Genomic DNA, 25815 nt, shown 5'->3' on the forward strand with positions numbered 1-25815 from the left:
CATACTGGAGTGGAAATTGCTGTTCTCTACATGCTACACTGTCATCTGGATGAGTCTGGTGGTTATGTGAGGACACTGATCTGTGATTTTTTCAAGTGAGTTCAACACAGTCCATCCCTCCATACACAGAGATAAGTTCCAAGGGATGGGAGTGGATTCTTCTATTGTTTGCTGGATCATAGACTATCTGACAGGAAGGACACAATTCATCAGGCTGGAGAACTATGTCTGTGGAACAGTAATGAGCAACACTGGGGTTCCACAGGGGCTTGGTTTGGCTCCCTTTATGTTCACATTATACACAGTAGACTTTTAGTGCCGCCATGAGTCCTGTCATATCCAAAAATATTCTGATGACACAGCTATTGTGGGTGTGATAGGAATGAACAAAAAAGTCTAGCAGATATAGGGTTGACATTAAGGTGTTACAAACATACATCTTGATGTGCGCCGTGTCAATAAGGTGGACTGGTCCCTGAACACAGATGCATATTGAAAGGGACAGTTGGATATTTTTCCTGAGGAGGTTCATGTCCTTTGACGTTTGCCCTAAGCAGATGTTATTCCAGTTGGTTGTAGCCAGTGCACTATTCTGCAGTGCTGAATGGCTAAAACGGCTGGACAAACTGGTGAAAAAAGATGGTTCTGTGTTTGGAGAGAAGCTGGAGATGGACACTGAGTAACATGGAGGACATCTGGGAAAATCCAGATCACCCTCTTCATCCCATTCTGACAGAAAAGCAGCTGCAGTGGGCGACTAACCTCATTAAAATGCAGGACTGAGAGGCACAAAAGATCATTCATGCCCACTGCCATCAGACTCTACAACACCTCACTCTGATGATTCATGGGCTGATGATTGCTCATTCATTAATGGCTTTTCATCTTTAGTTTTCTTTCGTTTCTTTTATTGAGCTGATGAAAAGTGTGAATTTTCAAAGGGGGATCAATAAAGTTCTTCTGTATTTCAGTTTGTATCAGTAAAGTATCTTCAGATCCATGTAAGCTCCATATTCTGAATATGATCAAAACCGAGATAAGCTTCACAGTCCAGAATAGATGTGATGTTTTCCCAATGTCAATGATATAAAAAGAAAGACATGAAGCATTTAGCGCTATGGGTCTAATGCATTTGAGTCTCTGATCTAAAACATCACTTCACCTTTTCAAGCAAAGTCGCCACACAGCTACTAAAGGCACTTTTTGTTTGTTAGGGTCAGTGTAAAAGATTAGGTGACTGTGAAGGCATAAACTCCCCCCATGTCACAGCTGACTGACATGACAGACAACACATGGTTTGTTCACTGAGATATGTCCCCATTTTTCCCAAAGTGCAGGATAATTAATAAATAGGTGCTACTGTCTGACTGCAGACAAAAAGTGCGTAAATGCATATTATCTAATGCACTGAGAGAATTTAGATTGAGTCACACAGTGCAAATGCCTACAGCTTTTGTAAAAGGTAAGAATGGAAATAATGGATTTCAGATGAAATTGTCTAAAGCAGACGGTGTGTGCGATACTGTCTTGAACTGAATTTTCACTGATGCCGCTATACTCTTTGATACTGCATTGAGTCTGTATTTGGAAAAGTCTAAGGCTCCAAAGAAAAAAAAAAAACACAGAATCTCTTCTCCATGTTTATAGTTATGTGTTCTGTAGTGATCTGTCATCCAATTAGTCACTGCAGTGTATAAACCTGTTCTACTGTGGGAAAATTAAACATTCTAGACCAGTGGTTCCCAACCTTTTTTCGGCTCGTGACCCCATTTTAACGTCAGAAATTTCTGGCGACCTCGGACATTGTCAACAAAGACATCGTTTTTGCTAAAATTAAGTTCTTTTTAATCGTGTAATATTTAGCTTTAACCTCCTAAGACCCAGGAAATGTCAGCAAAGTCCAAGCTTTTTTTTTTTTTTTTTTTTTTTTAAAATAAGTGTCAATATTGGAAACATCATGATGCAACAGTTTTTCAGATGCAATTTTGAAAATTTTTATGGAATGTCCTTTGTGGTGGACAGTTTTTTTGGGGGTTTTTTTTGGGGATAAAGTTGTGAAACTCTTGTCCACAAATGTGGACAGAAAACCCATCGCTGGGTCTTAGGAGGATACTATGTTGCAAATAAACATTAGTTTTAGATGATATTTAAGCTAAATGATATATATTTTTATGGGCAGAGGCAGAAAAGCCAGGTGTAGATTACTGCACAAAGTGAGAATTTGATTTTCCTTGGTCAGGATATGTACAGTCAGTCCAGCTTGGATTTACAAGGCTGACAATTAATACTGAACTAACAATAACTCAAACTATGAATTATGAAAGAGCTGCAGCATCTGAAACCGACCACAATGAACATTTGAAAGATAAACAATACCACAGTGCTTCAGTTTCAGCTTCAGAGTTTGTCATGTCTTTTATGGATTGTGATTGTCTCTCAACTCACCACATATTTTTTATTAGTAAGGTTTTATTTTTATTTTTGTCCATTAACAGAAATTTCAGGTGACTCCATTTGAATTCCAGGCGACCTGAAAAACACTGTTCTAGGCCTTCTGTGAGAATACTGTGAGGTGACCCTGACATACAGCTGATTGCCGTCCACTATGTCACACTAAACCAGATGACCCCCACAACAATGTCTTTCTGTCACTTCCACCATGACCCAGTGACCAGCATCAACTAGATCTGGCTGAATTGGGCTGATATCATGTTTTTTGAAGAAAGACTCTGCAAGATTGAAGTGATGCAGACAATATATCATCATTTAGTAAGTCTGTATTGACAGGAAACTACAATGTGCTTTGTTGAAATAAGAAAATAAAGAAAATTGGCTTCCTTTAAAAGACATTTACCATTTGTGAGGGTTTTTTAATGATCCATAATGCATAAATCATACTTACAGTCACAGACACAGCCAGTTCTACTTACTTTTTTATTTATTTGAAAGTACAATTATGGTAATTAAATATGTAATTCCCGATAATAGCTAGTCTTCATAGTAATAATTATATCAACACACAAGCTTTTCATTATAGAATGTTGTCTAATTAGACTGAGCAAGCACAGGTGTCCTTGTCAACAAAAGAAGAGTATCAAAGTAAAAGCAGTTGTGTTATTTTCAGCTTTACCGGAAGACTGCAGTTGGGGAAAAAAATGATTATAAAAAAACAAAAACAAAAAAGCAACCCTCTTGTGGTCATGGTTATTTCCAATAACACTGTGTCACAGCATGCATATAGCGACTGACTAAAATAAAAATTTGTGTCCCTCAGACAAACTGTCACCTGCTCAGGTTTTATGCATAAATCATCTATTCTGTCTATGATACTATAAGGGTGAATGGCTCTGCTACGTGGTGGACTGTAATGTCAGCTAAATCCGGTCTCCACAGTTCACCTGGGACAGAGCTCCTTTATCAATATTAGCTAGTGTCCACTTCCTGCTAAAAACAGACTTCCTGTTAGGGTTCGCATCTCTCGGTGGGTGGATGTAACTCCTTTGGAAGATGACGCTGGTGTTATTCTATTCATGATGATGTGATTCAGCGCTTTACTTGCTCTTCCAGTCGGGACAGACAAGATTGTTTGGTGCGAATAAATATAATATGACACATAAGCCACCTTAACAAGTGGTGGAAAAGTTGAGAGACAAAAAAAAGCTGTATCTGAGTTGTGACTCAACCAAACACTAGGACGCAATAATTCAAATAAGATGCCACAGATATGGCTGACATCTCAGTTGCAACAGCCCTTTAAACAGCTTGCCTAAGCAGGGCAGTCACTAGCCTGTGAGACTGTCTACCGACTCAATGACACAGTTAGGTCCAAATTTAATAAGAACATCAGCTCATCTTTTCTGCTTTAGGTGCTATGATGTAAATATTGATTCAAAACCTCCATCTTGGACAGTCTTGACCCTCATATGTTGCCCATAGCGTGTATGGTATTTGTAGGAATTATAGAAGAAACACAACAAAATGCCACAAACAATGTCAAGATGTACAAAATTACTGTTATTAGGTTGTTATGACTACAGTTTGATTTTGGCAGAAAACAAGTTAGGTTTTATGGAAAGTTGTGGTTTGGATAAAAACAAATACCTGAATTACTAGGGATGCACCGATACCACTTTTTTCCAGACCGAGTACGAGTACTTACATTTGAGTACTTGCCGATACCAAGTACCAATACGAGTACTTAATAATCTCATTCCAGTTCTTAGTTCCTTTTGTAAATGTGCTTTATTGTCGTTGTCATTAGTCTGACTGGAACAAGGTCCTGCTACTGACATTTAATGTGTTGGAATGAGCGTTTCTCAATTAATCCACCAGGGGGCGCCGCTCTGAATTAACCACACTGGACAAATACAGTTTAATGTGAAGTTTAACGTTTAATGAGAAGAAGAAGAAAGTCAGTAATAACAAACATAGAGACGACAGAGGCAATACTAATGTGATACTAATATTGCAGTGTTTTCGCTTGTAAGGTTTAAAAGCTTAGCTTTAGCAGGTAGAGAAATGAGTGATAAGTTTCGTTTTCACTTCTGCTGATGGTGTTCCACACCACTCTGTACTCCTGGTGGTATTCTCATTTTGTGTATGCATCTGCCAGCACCTGGAAAACGGATGGAACGTACGCAGAGGATGGACAGAACACTGCGTCCGTATCTGTCTGTCTTTAACGTTACTTGCAGTCAGCGTTACTTTAATCACCGTCATTTATTTTGAAAAATCTCCACACTCTTCACACTCCCCACATATTATTTCACCACCACCTAACTGCTGCACTGAACTGTGAATATCACACAGCCGTAAGTGGTATAGGTGCATTTGTATTGGATATCTTTTACGAGTACAAGTACGAGTACACACACTGAGTATCGGAGCCGATGCCGATACTCGTATCGGTATCGGTGTATCCCTATAAATTACAGTAAACCACGTCTCTGGTTTTTGCGGATGATGTGGTCCTCTTAGCTTCATCCAGCAGCGACCTCCAGCTTTCGCTGGGGTGGTTCGCAACCGAGTGTGAAGCGGCTGGGATGAAGATCAGCACCTCTAAGTCTGAGGTCATGGTCCTTAGCCGGAAAAGGGTGGTGTGCCCACTCTGGGTCAGGGGGGAAGTCCTACCTCATGTAGAGGAGTTAAAGAAACTCGGGATCTTGTTCATGACTGAGGGTAGGATGGAGCAGGAGGTCCACAGGCAGATCAGGGTGGCATCTGCAGTGGTGTGGACAATAAACCGGTCCGTTATGGTAAAGACGGAGGTAGGCCGAAAGGCAAAGTTCTCAATGTACCGATCAACCTACATTCTGACCTTCACCTATGGTCATGAGCTCTGGGTAATGACCGAAACAACGAGGTTGTGAGTACAAGCGGCCAAAATGAGTTTCCTCCGTTGGGTGGCTGGGTTCAGCCTTAAAGATAGGGTGAGGAGCTCGGACATCCGGGAGGGACTCAGAGTTGAGAGACGATGAGTATAAATACAAGTGCAGTAAACTGTCTTTTTTAAGATGGAAACAGACTCATATGACTCTGTTGTAATAAATGCATCAGTTTTGGTTGTAATGACCCCAAATAACAATAAATATGTAAAAACATGCATGTTGTAGGTAAAAACAGGTCAGCTCACCACTTCCTGTTTGAAATTAGTTTTAGCCTTTTCACACATTTCATGATGTTGTACTTTTACTGTTGTTCTTAGTACAAGTCTACATCTCAAAAATTGATAAGAAAATGTATGTTAATACCTCTAATCAGCTGTTCTTCAGTCAGATTCTGTTAAACCAGCTCATTCTTCTTCCAAAAGGTCAAACCAAAGTCATTGCACCACTTCATTTAGAAACACTGGACTCACACAAAGCCAGTGATTTTCAGTTGGTTTATTTCTTTATTGGTTTGAATCTGAAATAATGTCTAAAAGAACTACAGTGACACAAGTCCACAGGCTGCAGAGCAGGTCTGTTTCTTTGGGAAGTTTGGTTTTAACAGCACTTCAGGGCCCCAGTTCCCTGTGGGACAGAACTTTATGAGGACAGAAAAAAAATACCAAAAATATTCTAAGTATAGTGTACACCTAAACAGATACTGATTCTTATGTAGGCCTTTATTAGGTGGTGAAACCAGTCCAAAACTTCAAACTAATATCTTCAGAGGCTTACATGGTTCAACATAAGTGTCTTATAATGTTCCGTTATACAGATATCCCTGAACTACTCTTGTGTCACACCCACACCAGGACATTCAGACAATGATCACCTTCATCTCAACCTCTTTCCAACTTTTTAGTAGTCTTGAGAAACCTGCAGTGGGTAAAGTTAGACTCAGAATTGGGTTAAAGTTACATTTTAGAATTAAAGAACCATTATGATAGTTTCAACTATAAACATAATGTGCTCTTGAAAACCCTCGGCCTTAAGTCCACGCCAAAGTTCTTGCACATACAGGCGGACAGACGGATGATGACAATGAACTGATGACAATACCATGTGGCAAAGGTAAAAATGCAGCTACAGTTTAAAAAATGAAGTCTGATGTCATGGTGTCAAAATCACATTTCAGTATCCTGCTTGTTTACTATCCTTTCTTTCTTTAATGAGGCACCAGTTATGACTAAGAAGAGTGGAAATTCATTTATTTCACTAAAATACAGTTAGTAGTGCACTTTTACATGGTCAATATTTACTTGCAGACTGTCATTTTAAGCATCTTAAATACTATTTAAACCTCTGCAGCACTGCATCACCTTATTTCATCAACATAAATATTTCCTTTATTCATAGAAGAGAAGAGAAGAGAAGAGAAGAGAAGAGAAGAGAAGAGAAGAGAAGAGAAGAGAAGAGAAGAGAAGAGAAGAGAAGAGAAGAGAATATATTTATTGTCATTGCAACAGTTACAACAAAATTTAAAAGTGCCATCCAATTTGTACATCATTTATAAAATCTACAATTAACATACAGATAAAAGCAGCTAAAATAAATAGGTTAAAAAAAACACACACACAAGCAGAAACCCATCACTCCCACACAAGCATACTGTACATTCTGTTATTGCACTGACCCCTTATAGAACATATTGCACATCAGATGTGATTGTTCCCCTGAACTGGACAGCACAAATAAAGGCACTGACAAATGAAACATAAAGTGTAAAGATGCAAATTACCTCATAAATGCCATATCCTGTATCAGAGTTATCTATTAAGAACACAGATGGAATGGCAACTAATGTTAATTAGTTAACACACTAATGATGGCTACAGTTTATTAACCCATAAAGACCCAAACATCCACCATCAACCAAAACCATCTACTGATGTAACTGTTTAATACCTGTTGATCCACTAATCCTATCAATACATGCAAATAATTGTCATAAAGTGCAGTTTGTCATCTTTTCATGGTCATCAGATATGACCCATTTGGACATTCAGAGGAACTGTAGTTACCGTGGAAACACCGTCATCTTCTACAACACTGACTCACCAGTAAAACCCACGGAGTTGGATCAATGACAGTGGATGGAGACACTTGTTTTTATGTTCAGTTATTAATATATTTTGCTGAAACGAGCCACATTTTCTTCAGTTTTCTCTGTTCCTGATATAATAACTTAAATCTAATATGAGCTTTAATCAACATCTATATGATCAGTAAATTAAATATAGGAAAATACATGATTTACACTGAAAAAACACAAAACATAGAGGAGAATATTATAAAAAAAAAAAAAAAAAGATGATAAATCTGTTCATGAAGGTTAAATATAGTGAAAAATGTATTTGGGAACTGACACAAAAGTACTACTGGGTCTTTATGGGTTAAGAGGTGTAACTTTACTTATCAGCTTCATCCACTGCCTTTGTTCTGTATGATTACAAGCAAAGGTATCCAGATGTGTTTTATGGACTCAGGAACATTGTACTGCAGCAGATTGAATGCAGAGGAATGAACAGGATTGGACCCAAGGGTAGGAATTGACATCACTGCTAAAAAATACAACCTTCTATCCCAAGCGTCCACTCTGACGTGTTAGCTCCAACTGTTATTAGTCACTCAACAATAGTAGCTTTATTCTATCCAGACTGACGATAATAAACTTGTAGCATTTTGCTGCATGACATTAACTCTATTCTCTGTAACTCATCAGTAGACCAACAGTGTGTACGCTCTTTGTCTATTGTCCTTGAGACCTCTGAGAATAATACTCCTCCTTTTGTCACCACAACCTTCCTTTTTAATACATCTGTGGATTTTTGCACCTGCTCCTCTGAAATGCTCATTGTCTCGATGAATAACGTTTAGATTTTTTTTTTTTTCTGTTTTGTCTGTTCAGGGTTTCTGACCAGGTATTGTTGCAGAATGAGGTAATATTTTGATGAGCCTCAATGACGTCAAGTATGCGAACCCAGCTGACAGCCAGACTTTGAGCCAGGCTGAGAGCCAAACGATGCCACTACGGTGACTGCCTCTCTTCAAATCTAATCCATCCTGTTCACAGCAAGAGGTGGCTTAGAGGACGCAGCAGGTAGGCAGGCCAAGGGACACTGGCAAGGCCCAAATGCCAGGTCATATCATGTGTACTCAGACCCCGAGACAGATATCCCAACACTCAGTGCAGCCAAGCATGTTTATTTACTCACACAGGTCATCATATCAGCGCCTGGCCTCTGTGGCGCTGTGCATAATCAGAACAAATCATGACACATTCTAATGTATGAATATCCAAAACAAAAGTATGACTAATTAATGTACTATGAACCTGACTATAATACAATGCAATGTAGTAAACACAGAGAAAATCTGTACAAATACACACAATACAATTAAGGATATAAACAATTAATGGACTATTTATTTATTTTTATTTATTTTATTTATTATTTATTTATTTCGAACATGCAAAGAAACAAAATAAAAAAACAAAGCAAATTAAGACAAAAACAAAATAACATTCAAATGAACAGAATCTATCTTCAAGTACAGACCAAGGTTATAATAGTTTTGGATTTTTCATTATAGTTTAGTTTTAATTAGTTTTGACTTTTTTTTCTCTAATTCAGTTAGTTTTAATTAGTTTTTAGAGCAGGTTTGCTAGTTTTTAATAGTTTTCGTGATTTTCCAAATACTTAGTTTTAGTTTAGTTTTAGTTTTTTCATATCTTTTCTCTTCTTCTCCGTCGTATTCAAATAAATCCCAGACAGGACTCTGCTGTTTTCTCCCAACTTTAGTCTCCGTGTCTCCAGGTAGAGTTGGGACGAGAAGACGACTCTAAACTACAAGCGACGAGGAGTGACGGACCGTTAAATATCATATGGTGCCAGCAGCTAAAATTGCTTGAGGGAAATTAATTGATTTCATATCAATCCGACATTGACAAAGACACAAACTAAGGGAATTTTATCCATAATTTTTATATGTTTTAGTTAGTTTTGTAAGCACACAATACAGTTTCAGTTATAATTTTTTTCTTTTAATTATAGTTTTTATTTATTTCAGTAAATGAAAATGTTTTTACAATTCTAGTTTTTGTCATTTCGTTAGTTTTCATTAACGGTAATAACCTTGGTACATACAAATCTGAATTTTGCATGGTCGAAAAGGAGCAGCAGGAAGTATAAACTTAAACTATCAATTAATTGTTGATAAGAATTTGCTTGATTAAATTATTAGTTGTCGGTTAATTGCCCATTTCCACGGCGAGATTTGTGGTGTTGACAGTAGGGGGCGCCACTGCTCAAACTAGGCTTCATCGCTGAAGTTGAATAACGGTGAAGTCACCCTGTCCACCTGTCCACACCTGTCCAACGGCTGCCGGTTTGTCCACGCTGCGATGCCGCAGCTGGGATAGCTGGTCATCGAACCGGATCGTGGCGTTGATGAGTTAGAATTCCTTTAGGGACATGGTGGAGCGAAACACAGTCTGTTTGTGGGAGCGGTGCACCCCCACCTAAACACACACACAAATCCAGGATTGATATCGGATCGGAGCATTTTCCCTGGAGGCTGGTCTAGTCCACGGTCATCTGGACTATCTGGTCAATGAGACAGAAGTTGAAAACATCCTCCAGGCTCCTGATCCGGGCCACATGTATGTCCCCCATTATGTCCCATGGTCACCCGGTTGGCTACGTGAAAATAGCAGGGAAAATCTCACTCCATCATGTCAGTGATGCAAAGTCAGAAATGCTCATTTCTTCTAAACTGCCCTTCTTCAGATCCGTTTTATTTTATGGAATTTCTCTGCAGAATTTATTTAGTTCTACTACACAAATGTCATTACCTGTACTGTATTCCTAATGGTCCAATAAATCAATCATTAAGGAATATGACATGTGTTTTTTATGAAGTACGTGAAGAATATTTAGCTTTTAGTCTTATAGACCACAGGTGTCAAACATGCGGCCCGGGGGCCAAAATCGGCTCGCCAAAGGTTCCAATCCGGCCTGCCGGATGAATTTGCAAAGTGCATGTCAGGGCATCGAACTCAAAAATATCATAATAACCTATAAATAATGACAACATCAATTTTTTCTCCTTGATTTTGTGCAAAAAACACTAAATTATGAAAATGTTTACATCAAGAAACTATCCTTTAACAATAAAATGTGAATAACCTGAACAAATATGAACAACCTAAAATGTCTATAGAAAATTAAGTGCAATTTGAACAATGTTTTGCCTGTTACTAAATGTTTTGTGCCTTTGTAGATCTGATCTGTAATGCACATGTATAAATGATGAGTCGAGGCATACTATGGATAAAATTGTACGAACATTTCTTAACAAATTTCATTGTTCATTCACATCCTTTTTGTTTGGATAGTTTGTAAATGTAAATATTGTTATAATTGAATGTTATTTTTTGCGCTAAAACAGTTTGGAGTTGTCATTATTTATTGTCTATCATGTTATTATTTTACTGGTCCGGCCCACTTCCGATTAAATTGGGCTGAATGTGGCCCCCGGAAGAAAATGAGTTTGACACCCCTGTTATAGACCTTATCAAAAGAGAAATTCAGGTTCTCAGGAAAATCACCGCTTATAAATTAATCGTTAATCGATCGAGAAGGTCAACCAACTAATGATTAATGGACTAATCGATAATTTGCATCCCTAAATAAAATACATTTAAAGTATTTTCTTAACCTATAAGACTATGACTGCTGTTTGTGTTGGCGAAAAGCATGTATCTTTTATGTCCTATGTGTACAGTCCTGTCTGAGCCAGTAAACACTATACTGACAAAACCCTTTTAGCTTGGAGAACTGACACTCTCAAGAAGAACAGGAAGAAACTGGGCTACATGCAAGCCAGCGTTTCATCTTGTTACTGAAGCACAACCAGACCAGACAGGTGGAGTAACTTCACAGCAATGCTTTAACCAGACAGGCTGCTACAGAAAAACACAAAAACTGTAAAATACACAGCCCAACACATGTTACAGCCTTTGCATAATGCACAATAAACACAAAGGAAATATTTATACTAGGCTGACAGTGAGAATTTGGCATCTTCCACCTGAGGGATCCCAGAGGACGCCTCATAGCGGCCCTTCAGCATGTTGACAGATATCACAGCAGACAAGGCGTGCGCTAAAAAGCTCCTCACTTCCTCAGGACTGTAAATACTCGGTGAGGACTTTCCTCAAAACCTGGTGCTGGGGTATATCTGCATTCAATAAAAAGTAATATTCTCGTAAACTGTGTGGGCAGAAGACACCAAATGGAGAAATAAGTGGCTCCTCATTAATATTAACCACAGCTGAATTACAAACAGTGTTGCTTTGTTTTACGTAACAGTGTAATGATCTCAGATTTTCCTTGAAGCAGTTGCTTTAAGTCCCAGCATTAATTGCAAAATAACAGTTTCCCACTTGAGGAAAGAAAATCCCCCGACATCTTGTTGTTGTCTAGTAATAATGGGTGCGGATTATGCTGGTCTGGCATTGACTGAATGTGCTGTTTGCGTGGTCAGTTTATGGTGGGATGTGTTATAAGAAATCAAATAAAGCAGAAATTAAACATATAATAATGTGGAGATACATCCTCTTGCAGATGTAGGAAAGAAATGCACTAGGAGTTACTTTAATTTGTTCATTTTAACTCTTTCAAACAGGGGTGTCAAACTCATTGCCTTCTGGGGGCCACATTCAGCCCAATTTAATCTGAAGTGGGTCGGACCAGTAAACTAATAACATGATAGCCAGTAAATAATGACAACTCCAAATCGCTTTAGTGCAAAAAAACAACAACATTCAATTATGCCAATATTTACATTTACAAACTATCCAAACAAAAAAGATGTGAATAACCTGAAAAAAATGAAATTTGTTAAGAAATTCTGTTGGGTTTCTGTAAATTGTTTTTTGACCAACTCTATATATAAAGTGTCATGAGATAACTTTTGTTGTGATCTGGCGCTATATAAGTAAAATTTTGATTGATTGATTGATTTGACTGGTTTGCCCCTGTAAGTTGCTTTTGAAAAAAGCGTCTGCCAAATGCATAAATGTAAATGTAATGAAATATAAGGACAATTTCATCCATATTATGCCTCGACTTATCATTTTTTATACATATGCGTTATAGGTCAGATCTACAAAGGCACAAAACATTTAATAACAGGCAGAATGTTGTTAAAATTGCACTTAATTTACTTTAGACATTTCAGGTTGTTCATATTTGTTCAGGTTATTCACATTTTATTGTTACAGGATAGTTTGTTAATGTAAACATTTTCATAATTTAATGTTTTTTGCACTAAATCAAAGAGAAAAAAAATGGGTGTTGTCATTATTTATAGGTTATTATGATATTATTTTTGAGTTTGATGCCTAACTTGCATTTTGCAAATTCATCCCGCAGGCCGGATTGGAACCTTTAGCGGGCCGATTTTGGCCCCCGGGCCGCATGTTTGGCACCTGTGCTTTAAAACCTGATGTGTCATCGCTGACGCACCCTGTGCATATGTAGTTTGGATGGCTGTAACTCTTTCACTGTTTGTGCGATTAGAAAAATTCCAACGGTTTCTGAAACCTGAGACTTTGTGTTTTATAGGATTTATTGCGTCATTACGGTAATTTCCCTCACAGCTTTACTAGAAGCTGGAGAAAAGCTGTTTTAGCAGAATTATAACATGCAGTAAATTGTAAATGACTGCTGGATTTTGAAAGTTCTAAGTCATACGTGTCATACATGCGGCTCGGGGGCCAAATCCAGCCCGCCAAAGGGTCCAATCTGGCCTGCAGGATGAATTTGTGAAAAGCAAAAATTACACTGATTATATTAACAATCAGTGGTGTCAAAATCATTTTAATTCAGGTTCCACATACAGACACAAACAGTCCAATTAGATTTCAAGTGGGTCAGGCCAGTAAAATATTATCATAATAACCTGTAAATAATGACAACCCCAAATTTTCTCTTTGTTTTTTGGTGTAAAGAAGTAAAATTACATGAATGTTTATATTACCAAACTATACTTTTACAAAAAAAATGTGAATAACCTGAACAAATATGAACAAACGGAAATGTCTTCAGAAAAGTAAATGCAATTTTACCAATATTCTGCCTGTTATTAAATGTTTTGTGCGATTGTAACGTACATGTGTAAATGATAAACTGATAAACCGAGGCAGAATATTGTTAAAATTGCAATCATTTTTCGTAAGACAGTTCAAGTTGTTCATGTTATTCAGATTTTTAAGGAAACTTTGGAGATGTAAACCTGATCATAATATAATAACACACAAAAAGATGAACATAAGTATAGCACGCCAAATGCCATAAGAACTAGCATTACATACAATGTGATTTCATGAGATCAGTCTGAGATGACGGTGTTTCTGCGTTCACTACGGAGCCTCTGAACGTCCAAATGGGTCATATCTGATGACCATGAAAAGAGGATAAACTACATTTTATACAATTATTTACATGTATTGATAGAATTAATGGATCAACAGTTATTAACAGTTATTAGATCAGTAGATGGTTTTGGTCGCCAGTGGATGTTTGGGTCTTTATGGGTTAAACTAGACTAATATGTGAAAAAACAACTTGACATGTCTTAGATCTTGTTGTCAGAAAGCTATAATTCCATCCCAGTTGATTCCAAAAACTCTGATAGCGGAATGTTTTCATGCCAGATGTTTTATACGGTCACATCTGCACGAGCCATATTGGTCTCTGGAGTGATAATGAGAACTATTATTGGACTCAGAGTTAAATCACATCTTACACTGGTCTGTGAGCATCAGCAGTACAGGTAAATCTAAGCTCATTCACAGCTTTTCCCTTCATGTTGTCAGAGAAGTGTACACAACAGACACATAAAATGTACTTGTACAACCCAGGCTAATCAGCGGAACACCATTTTGTCATTAAGTGGATTTAATGGGTATCTTCATTGGCTTCCGCCTTACTTTTGATTTATGCTGCTGGAGAATTTTTACATAAAATCTTGATTAGTGCAGCTGCAAGAAAGCTAATGGCTTTAAAAAAAAAAAAGAAAGAAAAAGAAAGAAAAAAAAAGTGTGGTGCTTAATTTCTTCACATCACGACATCTTTAAATGGTTTAGATCTTGTTTGCATATTTGCAGTTAGCGAGAAATTACCTTCTCGTCCTTTAAAGGATCTATTTCTCCTGCTAACTGGACACCTGTCTTTTACTGCTGTCTTTTTTTTTTTGCCTCTCTTATGCAGCCATCCATCCATTCATGCCTGCTCTTCCATTCTATTTCGCACCCGCCTCCTATCCACCACCTTTTTCTGTTCCTTCCTTTTAGTCATCCATCTGTGAAACAACCCCCCCTTCCCCTCCACATTTTAACTTTTTTGGTTTGTTGTTCTTTCTCACACCCCAGACACACACCACTATTCTCCTAATTTACATGTCTACCTGGTGGTGTGTGTGTTCGTCCTACACACACTCACACCTTCCAGCCTTTTCCTTGACACCTCTCCACTGTCATTCTCCAGCACAGCACTTATTTTGTTTCCCACACTGCACTGTGGGTGGACTCAAATGTTACTGTTCAGCTATGAATGTACGATTTCTTACTGTTTCCTCAAAAGAAAAAAATAATTCCACCTGGTTACGTGTAAATGTATGGCTTCTAAGTATGCATGTGGGTTAATGTTTCATTTCTGTGCATAAGTTGGGTCATTAGTGTCCATTAGCTCTTGCCGTCGTTCGGGCCTGTCAGTGTGTAAAACTGTCACTCTGTGGTACTTTCATTACAGGCACAAGGGATTCTGACAATATGAATCATAAATCCTGTATATCACACACCAGTTACGTAAGTGTGTTAACAAGGGCATGTAGGAGGAGACCTCAGTGTAAAATATGGGAGTAAAATGGAGGACTGTTTTTGTTTTTTTGGGGTTTTTTATCTTTTTGAGACTATATTGGACTAGTCACTGAGTTTCAGGAGACGTGTCACTGGAAAAGGTAAAGAATTACACTGGTCAACAACAAATTTTTTGTTTAAGTTTTTTAGCTGATTTAGGATAATTTTGGTGTGCTGAATCCAAAAATCACATTAATTTTGCTCAATCAGGTCAGCTTTCTGAACTATGCTACATATTGGCTTATTAACATTTTTGCTTACATTTATGGGCATTTTCACATCATATGATACAAAATCCTTTCATATTTCTTGCAATAAACGAGTTCTGAAGATTTTACTTTTGCCCTTTTATGATTAATGTTTTTTTTAATATTACAGGTGAATGAAATGGCTTCGACTAGAAGATCTTGCAAAAATAAGCCTGGCGTATTCTGCTACATCTGCGGTGAATACACCATTGTACCTAACAGAAATCAAGTCACAAGTTTCATAAAGTGTGCTTACCAATCTTATTTTGGTATTAATTACTATATTTTGTGAGAAGATCAAATTTTTCAAAATCAAATTAGCAAAAAAACCTGACCTGATAGAGAAAAACAGATGTCATTTTTGGATTTAGCGGTGCAAAATGGTCTTAATTCAGTTGAAAAAACCTGGACAACTTGCAAAAAACATTTTTTTTGTAACCCAGTGTTATAGTTGCAAAAGAAAAAGAGAGGGGAAAAGAAAAATCTCCAAGCTGTCTCATTCAGGATTTTTCTTTTTCTACTGAAATGCTAGACAGAAGTAGATGAATGGGCTGCACATTGAATTGTTTCAGATTACAAATTATGGCAGTGGTTTCCAACCTTTATTGTCTCGTGACCATTTTAACGTCACAAATTTCTGGCAACCCCAGACATTCAGAACGTAGACTTTTTTTTTTTTTTTTTGCCTAAAATTAATTTCATTTTTGATCATGTAATAGTTTGCTATACTATGTTGCAAATAAATGTGTATTTGAGATTAGATTTAGTCTATATAAAAGCTGAGAAACTGCATTTTACCTCAGTTATTTAATTGTAATGATAGGATTAGTGACTCAAACATCATTAACCATTTTAGATAAGCGGCTGCTCTTGGTAGCAGGTGGCTGTTTAGGTCTTTATGGGTTAAAAACATATTAGAAAACAATGAAAACTTTTAAATACACAGTAAATTTACTTTGCAGACCACTAGATTTGCACTTTTACAGGTAGCACTATGTGTTCATTTGAGTTATTGTTAAGTTTGTATGTTGCAACATGGTTATCTGCAAAGTAAATTTTGTGAAAGGGGTGTGATGGCAATGAAGAACACAAGATAATGCAAAAGTCCATTCAACCAATGGAAATAAAAGTAAATCAAAGTGATTGGGATCATTTTTTCAATAGGCTCATTTTATCACCAATTTCTGGTGACCTCAGACATTCAAAACAGAGATTTTTTTTTTTTTGCCAAAATTAATTTGTTTTTGATCATGTAATAGTTTGCTATACTATGTTGCAAATAAATGTTAATTTTAGATGACATTTAGTCTATATAATGTATATTATTATGGACGGAGGCAGAAAAGCCAGGTGTAGATTACTGCACAGAGTGAGACTTTTATTTTCCTTGGTCAGGATATGTACAGTCAGTCCAGCGTGGATTTACAAGGCTGACAATTAATACTGAACAAACAAGAACTCAAACTATGAATTATGAAAGAGCTGCAGCATCTGAAACCGACCACAATGACCATTTGAAAGATAAACAGGACCACAGTGCTTCAGTTTCAGTTTCACAGTTTGTCATGTCTTTTGTGTATTGGGATTGTCTGTCTCAAATCACCATATATTTTTATTAGTAAGTTTTTATTTTTATTTTTATCAATTATTAGAAATTTCAGGCAACCCCATTTGAATTCCAGGCGACCCCACGTGGAGTCCCGACCCCAAGGTTGGAAAAACACTGAATTATGGACTTGCGTGTTTTTCCTGCCTATAAATGTAGTTTTGTTCTAATTATAGAAACCAGTGAAGTGAAGAAAGATTACACAACATAACTCAACCTAACCTTGTCACATCTGTCCCCAGACGTTAGTCTGGTTTCGTCTGTCTTGTTCGTCTTGTCTGTCATTTCCTGTTTTATTTTGTTAAGTTCTCCTCTTGTGTCATGTCTGGTGTCTTTGCTTCCTGTCCCTAATTGTTTCCACCTGTGTGATTACCTGTCCCCGCCCTGATTTGTTCCACCTGTGTCTCATTGTCTTTCCTCCCTTTTGTGTATTTAAGCCCTGTGTTTTCCCCTGTTCGTTGCCAGTTCGTATTTACCTCGTGTGATACTTACCAGCATTTCTGGATCCTGTCTCTGTCTGTGTTTGACCCGGTTTGCCATCTCCCACTCCTGCCTTTTCGCCTTACCCTTGTCTGTGCCTCCGCCTCCAACAATTCAACGTGTTCGACCTACCGCCTGTTTTACTGCTACATGAGCTTGTCTGTTCCCTATGTCCTGTTGCCTTTCTGTCTGCCTTCCCGTGTATGACCTGGTCCATTTACTGACTTCCCTCTGCTCTCCCCTAGTTGGATTCCCGACATGTTTTACCGGTCTGGGCTGTGTGGTCCTGTCTCCGGTCCAGTTCACAGACCCTGTGAAGAACCCAGGACTCTGTGTCTTCAAGGTTCTGTTTATTCACACTATCAGAGATTTGTCAGTTAACTTTGTGTTTAATAAACACTGTAACCTTTTACGTCTGTCTCTGGGTCTTGCATTTGGGTTCAGTTTTCGTACTCAGACCATTACAAACCTAACCTAAACACACGAAAACATGAGCTCTTAAATAAATAAGATTATACTTTATAAATCCCACCATGGGGATAAATATGAACCCAAATGAGCCCTCATATGAACCTGTTTCATAAATTGTGTAATTAGTATTGTCTGTATGTTTGCAGGTGCAGTAATATAAAATAAAATGAATGAGTTCTACCATTGGCATGATAAATACAAAGGGCAAAAATCCTCTGTGCCATATTAGTCGACAAAACAGTCATATTTTGCTTGAGACTGTGTACAAATCTAACATGTATTAATTAGCAAGAAATCTGAATTTGTTATAAAATGATTATAGTGTTAATGAGTTGCTGTATTTATATCACAGCACAGAATGCTCTGCTTGTTGTGGGGCGGTGGATAAAAGCATCAGATATGTGCCACTAATGTAACAACGTAAAAACTGTAAAAAACACAACAAAGAGATAATGGTACACATCAAATGTCCATATGGGTCCAATAAAGGAACAGTTCTATAAATACGAACAATGGATTTCAACCTTCTACTGTATATTTAACACATTTAACATAGGTTGCTAGTAAGAACAAAGATTATAATAGTTTTGGGTTTTTCATTATAGTTTAGTTTTATTTAGTTTTGTCATTTTTTTCCTCTAATTCAGTTAGTTTTTAATTAGTTTTTAGAGCAGGTTTTCTACTTTTTTATTAGTTTTCATTTTTTTCTAAATGTTTAGTTTTAGTTTTTTCAAATCTTTTATCTTCCTCACTGTCATATTCACATAAATCCCATAAAGGACTCTGCTGCTTTCTCCCACCTTTAGTTTCCACGTTGCCAGATACACCGTAAGACCGGATAAGTTGAGTTTACTTCAGAAAATTTGAAGAAACTGCTCGCCTTAAAAAAATTTAAGTAATGAGTATTGAAAACTTGAGTGTATTAAACTTAAATGCTTGATTTGAATGGAATTGCTATTTTAAGTGCAACACACTAAATGCCAAGTTAATTTAACTTAAAATTTGTTGCAATGTAAATTACTTTGTATAATCATTACACTTAATATCATTTCATTGTACTCAATTCCAAGTTGATTTAAATTAAAATCTTTTGCAATATAAATTGCTTTGTATAATTATTCAACTTAATATATTGTAGTGTGAATGGAAGTTAGGCAGGAAGTTAGCTCAGTGTAATTTGCCAGTACAGGAAGTGCTTTTAATTTGGCAAGGCATAAAAATTTGCATACAAAAGGAAATATGCAGAAATGATCAGGAAAGCCATTCTTTGGCCTATGGCTTTCACTCATGGTGCAACTCTACAAAAATACAAAAACAAACATAAAAAGGCCAATAAACACTGCCATACACACATTAAGTCCAAATTAACACTAACACCACAACCCAGCTGAACCCCTACACAGAAAAATAACACATTTTCAACAACATGCCCAATACCCACAATGCAATGCGGAGATAAAAAGGTGTGGTCATGACTAAAACTAAGTGATTTAAATCCATTCAACTTAAACTTTTTCATACTTTCGACTATGTCTACAAATAAGTAGAATATACTGAACATTTTAGAGTAATGTAATAAAACTTAAGTCATTTAAGTACATTGTAATTAAAGCATTTTAGTAAATACAAAGTCCAGGCTTACAGTGTAGAGTGGGAAGGAGAAGCCGACTCTAAACGACAAGTGACCGTAAAGTGCCGTACGGTACCGCCAGCTAAAATTACTTGAGCGAAATAAATTGATTTTATATTAATCCAACATTGACAAAGATGAAAATTAAGGGAATTTTAAACATAATTTTTATAAGTTTTAGTTAGTTTTGTAAGCACACAATACAGTTTCAGTTAGTTATCATTTTTTCTTTCAGTTATAGTTTTTATTTATTTCAGTTAATGAAAATGTTTTTTCAACAGTTTTCGTCATTTCGTTAAACGATGATAACCTTGGTAAGAACGGCCTTGCACAGGGTTAAGGTTAGCAACACATGCTAGTTTGTGACCATATATTTCCTCAGGGGATATAAAGCTGTTTGCTCAGTCACTTATGGAGAAAAATGCACATAACATGAATAATTACATATGGAGGTTATGTTTTCTCATGTTAGAGTTAAGGTTGTGGTTATGGTTGAGACTCGAGTAAGTCTCCAGGAAATGAGTCAATGTAATGTCTCTTGAAGGCATGGGAGCACAACATACGTGTGCGTGTATATAATGTATTTTTGTAAATCTATTATTCATGGAGGCTGCCTTTCAGGAAAGTAGTCAAGAAAATGCAAATGAAGAAATCCAAGGGTTAAGGCTAAGGTTAGGCTACAGTTTAGCTTAGGTTGGATTGGGCTATACCTCTGAGAAATGTAAGCTAAAGTCATATTCTTTAAACACATGGAAATAGGTGCATATTTGTGTTTATGTATATTTTAACAGCATGCAGAAATACCATTATAACTAACTGCACACATGTAAAGAAGATATAACAGTAGTTTTATATGTGATCATAAACATTTGCTCATTAAATGGAGTCATAAAAACTGTTTCCATCACCTCATGATTTTGTTCTTAATTATTTTGCACCATTTGCAGGAACTCTACAGTTGATGCTAAAAGGGATTCCCAAGACACTCCACTCTGCTATGATTCATTTTTTAGTTGCTACTATGGTGAATGTGTGCGAAAACCATTAGTATAACACTAATCCTGAATATATGTTAAAGGGGTTATATTTTTGCTGAACTCACTTTTATTAGTCTTTGGTACATTTATTTGTGTATTTGGGGAGTTTGAAGTTAGAATTTGAACCCTCCAGGTGCTACAAAAGCTATCTTTAGATTCATTTTGGCAAAAATCGAATGGATTTCTACAACAGATTTTAATATATAACTATCTATAACTAGTTACATCACGATATTTGCACGTATAAGATCAAGATTTCCGACGAACATTTCTCTGAGTAAGACATAATTGTTTGTCAGCAGCAGCGGTTGTAGTAAAAACTGAAAATGTGTCCAAATTTTGAGCCGATTACCTAAAATGTTCAGTTGTTGGTTGGACAGGACAGAGCAGCACAGCAAATAACCTGGAGGGGGTGGGGTGTGACGTGGCAAATTTGCATTTAAAGGGCCAGCGCTCAAAACGACCTTTCTGGTGTCATTACTCAGAAATAGGGTTGGAGATGGACCTGTGGAATTGAATTAATGAAGAATTCAACCCAAGCATAGCATTTACAGTTTATGTAGACCTCAGGGAAATGTTTTAAAATGCATAATTCCTTTTGAAAATGCAAAATATCACTCCTTTAAGCTTCGGTGTTTTTTAGGTAATATACACTCACAATCAATGAAAACTTTGAGACCGTATGTTTCGACATAATTTTTATTTTGAAACCCTAAACTGGAATTTTTTCATATGAATCATTTGTTTAGGATTTTGGCATACAGAAACAAAAATCTAAAGTGTCAAGAATAATTTCAAAACAAAAAACTTAACAAAAGAAAATGGCACCTGCCAAACACAAAGTCACAGCAGTCAGTACCCGGTATGGCCTCCGTTTGCTTCAGTGCAGGTGGTCTATCATCAACAGAGTCTGTCGTGTTGTGGCGTTCAACCAGGTTTCTGATTGTGGGTTGGGTAGCTCAAACCAGCCTCCACCATACCTAGTGCGAATGTAGGACGTTTCGGCCTAGGATGTTTCGGCCTAGGATGTTTCGGCCTAGGACGTTCCAGACTAGGATGTTTCGGACTGCACTTTTTGCAGTCCCTAACCCTAACCCTCGAAAGGCCGAAACGTCCTAGGCCGAAACGTCCTAGGCCGAAATGTCCAAGTCCGAAACGTCCGTCCACCACCTAGTGCCTGGAGATGTTGTTCACGTGATAGACGTGGCATGATGCCTTTCACTGGACTAACAATGGTGGCCTTTTCTGGGCCTTTATATAGGCCTTCAAAACCAATCCTCAAATTGTGCAGATACTGTCGTGTAAAATTTACGACCGTAAGTGGGAGAAATCTCTGGTCTCTTTGACGCTCCTCTCCAGTTGTATTTATGTCTGTACTCCCATCTATGTAGTGGAACTTTGTTGAGTAACAGTCACACAGGGCCAAAGACGAACTCAGAGATCGAGCAGAAATCGAGCCGCAGAAAGTGTTTATTCATACACAAAATAAACACTTGAGTTGACATCTGCAGAAACAACTGACTTTTTCGCTCTTGGAGACCACTTTTATACCTTCAAAAGTAGGTTGGGTTTAGCTACAAATCATACCCATTTTTTATCATATTTTGAACATTAATCTAGTCACGTCGGAAACCCCCCTCTCAGCTTGTCCCCGATAGGGTGAGGTTTCTTTGGTGTCGGTCAGGATTGGTCAAACATTTATAAATATGTAACTTTTTCCCAGAAAATGTAAGGTACTTCCCAGAATGTTCAAAAATTTCTACTCACATGTACTTCTTTTGCACACCACGTTTTCCGGAACTTTCCATGAGCTCACATGTTCATTCTGCCCGCCCCATTTTGTAACATTGCATAAATTCACTAGTTCCTTCAATGACTGCACATTTTTGGTCTTTTTGTGGGTCTCCCAGGAAACAAGTCAACCACTCTGTTACAGCCGTCACATTGTACTGAAATTTAACTTATGGCATGCAAATGAATACTTTTGATTATAAAATGAATACTTTTGAATATAAAATGAATACTTTGATTAAAATGCTGGTTTTTGACACCACAATACCCACTGAGTATTGCTCAATGTGTATTTGGTCCACTTTTGCAAAGAGACCAACCCATGTGGAATGTACCGTGACATTACAACTCATCATTATCTCACCTACCTGAGCACTATGTCATCAAAATATCCACAATGAATAATTACAACCCCCCTACAAGTAGAAATATGCATACATTTCTACCTCAAAGTTTCTATTGACTATCAGTATATAAAGTTAGAACATTTTTTCCCCAGTGCCCAAGCTAAACCTCTTTCTTTTATCTTTCTGACAAGTGAAACAGGGCCTTGATCTCTTCTGTCTCCCCACACCTTTCGCTGATCGATAAGTGCATCACTGGACCAGTATGACCGAACTGTCTCTTTAGGCATCACCTGTTCTCTCTCTGAGTAGTGGCAAACGTGGTCCTGTTGGGTTGTTCAGTCCACTCATCCCGTAACCACCAACACCACCCACCAGGATCTGATTGGCCTTGACAACCTCCCACTGTGGCCATCCAAAGATTTCGAAGCAAAAAGCTTGAAAAGGGGATGGATGGATAAATTCTCTGTTGGTGTTCAGAGCAGGTATTGTCAGGGCAAAGAATGGATAAGGACAGAGATTTGAGGTGAGGTAAGACAAAGAGACGAGGACAAGTGCAGTTAGGATGAGATCAAAATGAACTGGAATTTAGTGTAAATGAAATTGCATTGTACTCTGAATGGGAGGATGTGAAAGTATATGTTTTTAGCATGTTTAACCCTTAGAGCAGGGTTTTTCAACGTTGGGGTCACCTGGAATTCAAATGGGGTCACCTGAAATTTCTAGTAATTAATAAAAAAAAAAGTATTAACAATTTTTTTTTTTTCAATGATTCAATATATTCATTATCATTAAAACACCATACATTTTTCCTAATAAAAACCAAATTCAAATAAAATGTTGGATATAATATCTGAGAGGGCATATCTTGATTGACCCAGTCATGTGACCACGTGCATTACCATGCCTCAACCTGCCTGGACACAGTGGTAGTCAGAAAACTGGACCGAACAGAGATTGGAAAGATTTCTTCACCCACTTGGCCCCGCTAAGAAGAGAAACTGAGACACTAGACACCAAAAAGGTGCATTATATACATTATATAGCCTAAATGTCATCTAAAATTAAGGTTTATTTGCAACATAGTATAGCAAACTATTATATGATCAAAAACAAATTAATTTTAGCAAAAAAATTTCTAAGGTTGCAAGAAATTTGTGATGTTAGAATGGGGTCACGAGCTAAAAAAGGTTAGGAACCACTGCCTAAAATAATGTTTTTTGTCTTTCACAGGTGATTTTTTCCCCATTTATTTTAATATTATCCAGTGCATTTTGCATTGTTTAGTGAAAATCAGGTATTTTCCTATATTTCATTGCTGATCATGTAGACGTTCATAAAGCCCAGTGTAAATTCAAAGTTATCAGATGAAATTGGGAAAAAATTAGGAAAAAGTGACTGTTTCAACAAATATATCATTAACTGAACAAAAAAACAAGCATCTGCAACCAATGTCGTTTGTCAGACTACATGAGTTTTACTGGTGAATCAATGTTGCAGAAGGTGACGTTGTTTCCACGTTCTCTACAGAGTCTCTGAACATCCAAATGCTTCATATCTGATGACCATGAAAAGCTGAGAAAGAACATTTTACTTGAATTATTTACCTGTATTGATAGGCTTAATAGATCTGCAGTAATTACAGTTTTTGTCCGTGGTGGATGTTTGTGTCTTTATGGGTTAACCTTATAACGCCAAACGTGTCATATTTGACACATAAGTTTTGAAGCCCTCTACATGATCAATATGATTTTTTTTTTTCTTGAAAAACCTGATGTATACAATTAGATACATGCAATACACAGATAATCCACCAGGGGGAGGAATTTGTTCACCAGAGGTCTTTCCAATGACACTACAAAATTGTCATTAATGAGGAAGGAGGCAGAACTTTTCCAATTTTGAAAAGGAATTACCAGTTTGTTAGACATGATTGTGTTGTTTTATATTTTTGTTCGTTAAAAAATAATAACATTTGAGCATTAAGACCCAGTGTATCAAATATGATACAAAATTGAAACTCATATATGGAAATGAACATTTGAAAAAAAAATTTAAAAAAATAAAAAATTGGCTGTTCAGAAGGACCAATGAAAGTTCCAGTTTCAAAGACCTGGAATTTTCTGTCAGTGATTTAATGGTTCAGGCTTTACAGGATTAAATACACTATTGTGCATACAGTATGTACTTTGTTTCAACACATTAACACTGTTAAAAAAAAAAAAAAAAGCTGTAAATGACAAGTGTGAGGTGTGACAGGTGAGCTGTGTGTGTGGTGATAATGTTTGCAAGAGGTGGCAGAATGGGGCAGAAGAGGAGGACTGACAAATAACAGCCTTCCACAGCAGGTTGGAGGTGACAGATCAACAAAGAGGGAGAGGGTGAGACCGGCAGCTTAGAATGAAAGATGAGCTATGGGGAGAGGAATGGAGAGTACGAGAAACACAGACAGAAAGAGAGAGATGAGGCAGCTACAGAGAGGCAGATGGATGGACAGATTGAGGGAGTGTATAGCTTTAGCATGATTAACTGCCCTGCCACATTCACAGCCCCCTCCGTCTACTTCTTCATGTTCTATATTAGCTCACTCTTCCTCTTCGTGAATGCAAATATCTGGGTTTGTATCAAGAATTCAACCTGCTCATGAAGCCTTGAAATTCTCAGCAGCATCATTCTAAAGTTCATGATTTTCATGAAAGTTTGCATTGCAACGTTGTACAATCTGCACCACGGAAATCATCATAAATTCCGAAAAAAAACTTGATTTTCCAATAACAGGGTCCTTGCTCTTTTTCTAAATAACAATTCCATACTTTTTTAAAAACTGTTGTTGTTTTCCCCAAGACCTTGATTTTAT

This window comes from Sphaeramia orbicularis, chromosome 4, assembly GCF_902148855.1.
Source record: "Sphaeramia orbicularis chromosome 4, fSphaOr1.1, whole genome shotgun sequence".
NCBI lineage: Eukaryota > Metazoa > Chordata > Actinopteri > Kurtiformes > Apogonidae > Sphaeramia > Sphaeramia orbicularis.